The following is a 7,231-nucleotide window of genomic DNA, read 5'->3' as shown; positions in this document are numbered from 1 at the left end:
CCCCGACGCCTTACGGGATGAGCCGGGCGCCACCGCCTGGAAGGAGGAGGAAAGAACGGAGGCGACGCTGAGGAGGACGCAGGTGAGGCGGCTCTGCCGGACACTCCCCCGGCTGGGCGGGACGGAGCAGGTGGGGACAGGTTACGAGACCGGCCGGCAGGCAGGCAGGGTCCAGGTGGAGGGCGGGAGGGGGTGGAGGGTGAGAGGGGGGTGGAAGGCGGTCACCTCCACCCTCCACCTCCAGGTCGCCGGTTTCTCTCGGCCGGGCTCGCCTTCGTCGTCCTTCGCGGCCGGGCTTGGCCTGGACCCCCCCAGCCCCCCTCCTCCCCCCTGGCGCTGCTGAGCCCCGGGGCCGCCGGCCGCTTCCTCCTCATTTAAAGGGACTCTCCTCTCTCTAGGGGGAGGGTTGCCTCAGGTGCCTCCGTGGAGGGAGACTCTTCTGCGGGCCCGCCTTCACCCTCCCTGTGGAGGAGGGCCTGCCATGTGCCCGCCCTGTGCTTATGTATGTCTCTCGTGTGTGTGTACACACGCGTGTATGTGTATGTATGTGTCTCTATAGATGTGTGTGTGTGTATCTATAGATATATAGCTGTGGATATGTGGGTGCGTATGTAGGACTGTAGGACCACAATACATTACGCAACATTTTGTTCCGGGTCTCCTCTTGTTCTCACTATTTTTATAGTAAGAGAGAATATTTAAAAATGGTGATTACAAGTTCTGTTGGACCCCAGTCAATACATTCCATCTTTGGACTGTATCTCCAATTCTTCTAACATTGCTGTTTGGGATTATGCTACTCATGCAGACCATTCATGAGAGTGGTTCCACAAGAGATAGGAACTGATGTGCAACTGCCCTGTGCAAACAGTAGTGTGCCATAATAGATCTGTTGTGTATCAGACACACAACGTGTAATTCGAACAATGTATAGGTGATGATTACTGTGAAACATGTCTGTATTGTCAGAAGAAATGATAGCACTCTGATCCCACTCTAAACCCTTCCTCTATAAAATGTTGCATTCTCTCAAGAGTCAATTCAGCCTGTGATGGCACTGGAAAAGCCATAAGTACAAACACAGGCGAAGGGTAATGATGGAAGAAAACACAGAAGAAAAATATGGCTTGTCAGCCTCTTTAGAGGAATGAACTAGGAAGAATGCACAATAATAGACATGATCTGTGATGCTGAAGAACCAAGAAGTGAAATCCCCTGAGCCAAGTTTCTTTTTATTCATTGTCCAATGTCAGGCCAAGGTGGAGCTAGCATGTTATTAACAAAGTAAAGGAGGGGATCAACAGTGTGCTCTTAAAACATGCATACACCCTTCCCTGTCAATTGAAGCCACTGGGCTTTGAAGGGTGTAACTCTGTGTAGAATCACACTTCAAGAGAACAAAATAAATAGTACAAAGTTCTTTGGGAAAAATTAGAGAAGGTTTTATTGGAAAAGTAAGAACAAGCACTCATCATGGACTTGTGCGTCTAGTCACTTCTCACCACAGAATCAAGCTATGACTTGAGAATGTCCCAGAGAAATGTCAGCTTTGTTGTTGAGTTTAGAACTAGGGATAGGCACGGACTGGTTCATGAAGCAAAATTCAGCATGAACTTAGGCCCAGTTCGGAACCCCTGAACCGATGTTTAGGGAAGGCGCTCTCCCTGAACATTTACTGGACTTTTGCCCAGTTTGGCTGTTCAGCCCATTTAAACCTAACAGCTGAGTGGTGCAGGTCTGCAGCTGAGCTGTTAGGTTTAAATGGCTGCAAGCCATTTCACCAGTCAGTTTTGCTTACCCCTGTTTATAAGCCAGGGGAAGCCAAAAGGATCACTGAAATGTCTGGCAGCCATTTCAGCCTAACAGCAGACAGGTGCACCTACCCCGCAGGGGAAACAAAAGAGATCACTGAAATGGCTGCCAGCCATTTAAACCTAACAGCAAGGCAGGTCTGCCTGTCAGCTGTTAGGTTTAAATGGCTGCAAGCCAGAAGGAAACTGAATGTGTTAAATGGCTGGCAACCATGTAACCCTGAAGGTTCGAGGGTTCAAATAAATGACATGACACACAGATCTGCCGAAGCTCTCTGACCCAAACTGGGTGTCAGCAGTGCTTTATTAGCTTAGCTTCCCCCTTTCTCCCCCTTGCCCTGTATAGTGAAAAAGCTACAAGCTTCCCCCTTTCTCCCCCTTGCCCTGTAGAGTGAAAAAGCTACAAGCAGAAGACTCTAAACTAGGATCACAGTATGTTCTTAACAGAATGTTCTTTACCCACAGCTCACCTTATCTTGCCCGACTGTAGCCAAGTTTATACTCTCAGCAGACTTTGTGCACTAATGTCCAATCTCCCTGTGGGAACATTGATATTCTGGGCATGCCTCTCAGAGAATCGCCATTCCCACATAACCCTTCCTGGATGACCCCCCCCCTTTCCCACAGCTGCAGCTTGCCATAGCCAGGAGAAAGGGGGATTCGAACTGGCCAGTCGGTTTGGGACTACGCCAAACCCCGAACTGAACTGGAATTTTTGGGTTTGTGTCCATCACTATTTAGAACATGCTTGGGGGGAAAGGAGGAAAGGTGTTCTTACGGGAATGTCTAGGACTAAGATCAGATGACAGCAAGCTGTAAATCAGGAGGAAGTGTGCATGCTGTGATAATGGAAGGTAGGAAAGTGTTTACTGTAGAAAGGATGTTCCGCTCAGCTGGCATTTAATGCTGACTTGGCAAAGATGTCAACACTGACTGAAGCAAAGAAACAAAGTATGGGGCTGGATAGTGATGGTATAGATAGGGATGCCAGTCTCCAGGTGGGGCCCAGAGTTACAGCTCATCTCCAGACTACAAAGATCAGTTTCCCTGGAAAATGGATGCTTTGGAGGGTGAACTATGGCTTTGTAACCCACTGAGGTCCCTGTCCTCCCCAGGCTCCACCAGGAGTTAGCAACCATACCTCCCCCCATCCCCATCATCATCTTAATCGAAAGTCTATTTATATTGCACTTGCATGGAGATTGGTACTATGGATATTTCTATTGAAGAATGTTAAAATCTGTATGGAGAAAATGGGCAATGATACACTAAGGTGAAACTCAGGTGTCTAAAAGCACATGAGCAGCTTGTCTACTGCACACAACTGTTCTGTTCTCTGATTCTTTCCTATAATTGAAATGCCTACTTTAGTAGCACAAATCTTATAGTAGTTGGAGAAATTTATTATTTGTTGTGGGATGGGTGGAAATGTTTGGGAGGGAGGAGAGTTTATATTGTATGTATAAATGAAAAGTCTCAATAAAAGTTGAAAATAAATAATTTTGGCAAGTTTTAACTTGGAATACATTATTTACAGAAGAGAGATAACTGGGAATAGGTGTCATGTATGACTGGGGCAGCCTTGCAGATAAATTTGCAAGCTTGTAATACAACCAGAGTTATACAGTTCTGAATCATTAGGTTCAGAAGAGTGAAACTGTGCTGTTAGCTACCAACAAAAGTGGGTACTGTCTCAAATACAAGCTTTCCTGCACTCCTGTGTAGAGATGACGTTATCTGTGTCTAACTTGGCACTCCTGTGTAGAGATGACCCAGTCATTTAAACTTTAACAAAATATCCAGCTCTCCCAATTTAAAACTTTCTTGCTGGACATAATAAAACAATTCTTGCTTGTCATGGTACAAGTCAAGAAGCTGTTTACAGGACCAATATTGCTCTATGTCAAATGCAGAATGAAGTCACATAATCACAGGTCAACATTTTATAATTGAACTTTGGACTATATGTGTTTGGATGTCTTGAATTTTGAAGACTACTGCACATGGTCTGCCCAATGATACAGATAAATGTTAAAGCCACCTATAAGGATGGTTTGTTGCTTGATATCTCCCACAAAGCAACTAAATGAACACAGGGTGGGCAATAAACACAGTAAATTGTGTCATAATAAAATCTGAAGCTGAAACTATGGAATGTTTTCAATTATACAATATACAAAGTTGATTATATACTTTGTTAATTAAAAACAATGAATAAAGGTGAAAACTTTTGCTGCATTTGAAAAAAAACCTAGGAAAAATTCTTTCACAAGAGCAAGAATGGCAGTATTTAACCTGTATTTCCAGTTCTTGTGTTTCTTAGTAAAAGTTACAAAATGGTAAATAGGACCTATAAATTTTTTCCCTTCTAGTTTATCTCTTGTCTGAAGCTCTAAATGACATTTCCTTTTAAAGTATTATGTTTGACCTAAATGATCCCACGTTATCTGTGTCTAACTTGGCACAGATGATTTAAATGAGCAGTGCGCACATAACATCTGGTTGCAAAGGGTGACTGAATAGCTGTGCAGTAGAGGCATGAAATGAAAATTGCAAGCATGTGTGCATAATTGGGACTCCTGGGTCCTGTTTTTGTGAGCAAATCTGGTTACGCAAACTGACAGAAGCAGAGCCAACCTGAGAGATGTTAATGTGGGTGAAATGAAAGTTTGAGCATAAAATGTTGGAAGACAATGATTGTTCTTGTGTAATCAAACTGTACAGAATTAAACTGTAGTTTACTGACAGTGACAGCTTTCCCCAGTGGTATATCTAAGCTTTAGAGAAAACTCAGGAGCTACCATTATGGCAGAGTAACCAGATGCCAAGAGTTAAAGATATATGCATGCTGAGCCATCAGAATGGTTTCCAGTTGTTCTCAAAGGTTGCTCTGGTAGGTAAAGAGAGTGGGTAGCTCTTCATGATGAGAGAAGCTTCATTTTTGAAAGATTAGGCTTAAAAATAACAGAAATCTTGCACAGTTATCAGCATATCATCGTACTAAGGCACCTGTGTTCCATTTTTCTTAATGATCTAATTTCGGATCTTTTCTACTTTAGTGTCTTTGTGTTCTGCTGTAAGTAAATAATATGGAAATTCCACTCAGGGTTTTTTATGGGTTTAAATTGTTCCCATATGATAGATTTCCCTCCTTTTTTCATCTCAGATTTCCTTGACCATGGGCTATAATTTCCCTTTAGCTTGACTACCTTTTCCAGGGCAAAAATTTAACACTCAAGGGTGTATTCAGTACAGCAGGCCAATTCATGCATTCGTGCAGCCTCTTTAAATACTGGGGCAGCAATAGGGCAGTTCTGCAAAATAACAAAGTAACATATGACACAAGATCTAGTTTTGCACCATAAGAGGATGAGTCTTATGAATTACATACATGTGATACCCTCTCATCGTACATTGCCATTATATATGTGATGGACTAGAGTGGGTGTTCCCTTTTCCAGACCAGAAAGTGATCAATGACTTGGTGCATGAACTGGCCCAATTTTTAATTCTTTGCTTTAGTTTTATTATACTCAAAAATCACAAGACTGCCATAGTAGTTATAGTGCCAGATTTGGACAACGGAGAAGTGGGTTAAAGTACCTGCTAAGCCACAGAAATTTGATTGGCTTTTATCTGTTTCAGATGACTGTTGTATGAATATAGGTGGAAACAGTGTATACTACCCCAAGTTCCTTAGAGGAAAGATGAGATAAAATGTAAGGAACAAAAAATATGTTTCTGTGTATTACATTACGGCATTATGGGCTTTTTTGCATGTTTTTGGACATGGGTGCTACTTCTGAGACCACCTCCATGTCCTGAAAGTGGCGATAACAGCAGAGTACAGAAAGGAATACAGAGGTTCTAGAATCACTGCAGGGGGGATAGCATTTAATAGAAACCATAACCTTTATTGTTGATAAACTGGGACTATGGAACAGGCCATATGTACTGTAGAGGGCCCAGATGTGTTGGCAAGGACGATGGAGGGCTGTCCACATGGATTGGTGTGAGGAGGTAATGGCAAATGCTGAAAGGGAATTGAGATGCAGATGCTTCTCATTAGATGCATATATAGCTGTAGGATTGCAGTTGTCTCATTGCCAGATGAATGTACTGAACTGTATATGCAAAAAGGCAAATCAGTCATCTGTGAAAGAATTGCAAGCCAAGTCCTTGTATGGACCTTTTGTCATCCATGACTTTCACAAGATATCTTTCAGCGTCCTTTACTGTTGCTATAATAATATGTCTGTGTTGGAAACCTGAAGCTGTGTTTGTCACATGCTTTCACGTAGGAAAATTATACCTCAGCTTAGACACGGTATCACATGGCATCTTTCCTTTATCTGGATGTAACTGGCTGAGAGTAGTTCAGCTAGGTATTCTACCAGCATACTTTTCCCCCTTGTCTCTGTGTGTGTTTTTAATGGTCCATTAGTTATTCATTATAAGTAGTTCACAGAGTGTTTTGAGTCTGATAACAGGGAACTAACACAAGTGGCATGTGATAGCTTATGGGAAGGTGAATTAAACTGTACTGTAGATGCTTTTAAATATTGCTGTAATGTTTGTCATTCAAATCCAGTCATTCCTTTAGTTTGTGGACAACTTTCTTTATACTTTTTTGGGATATTCATTTCAAAACAAATGTCATTCTCAAATCAAGCGTCTTCTGGAAACTTTTTTTTATTATGCAAAGGTTTTTCATCTCGATTAACATCAAAGGTACATGCAGAAACAGCACATCAACCCAAGAGATAAAACAGTTGTTGTTTCTTTCAACTTTTTGTTATTTGTCACATTGCTATTTTTTTTGCATCCAAGAAAAACCAACAAAAACAACACCTCCACCCACCACCTGCAACATACCTTCTCTGTATAATTGTCATGTGCAAATACAAGTTCTGAAAATGTTGCATGCAAGACTGGGTGTGCTCAAATGGGAGCAGTGTTTCAAAAAGACATGCCTAGATGTTATGAGTTCCATTTCACAAACTGTAAGTAGTTTTAATGCACAAATTTCATTCTGTTTTTGTTAATTCAATGGTGACATTAACATTGTATATGCAATAGTGCTTGGGTATCACTCACCCTCTGATTTCATTGACAATAATGTCAATCTATTTATAGCACTTCTAACCTTGAGACTTCGGGAGGGGGATTTGAAGTAGAGTTTAGGACAGTGGTCATCAAACTTTTCAGACTTGGTGACAACCTTTAATTTCCCAGGTGATGATAGTGGTCCCTTGAGCTACAATCGTGATATCATACTGATAAAGCACCTAGAACAGGAGATAGTCTAGGACAGGGGTCCCCAACATGGTTCCTGTTGGTGTCATTCATTCTTTGGATTTATGAATCACCCAGTCCCTGAATACACAGGACTCTAGGTGATTTACATCAATAAAATAATA

This window comes from Gekko japonicus, unplaced genomic scaffold, assembly GCF_001447785.1.
Source record: "Gekko japonicus isolate JY-2015 unplaced genomic scaffold, Gekko_japonicus_V1.1 scaffold935, whole genome shotgun sequence".
Classification (NCBI taxonomy): domain Eukaryota; kingdom Metazoa; phylum Chordata; class Lepidosauria; order Squamata; family Gekkonidae; genus Gekko; species Gekko japonicus.
Note: the sequence above shows the minus strand (reverse complement) of the source record.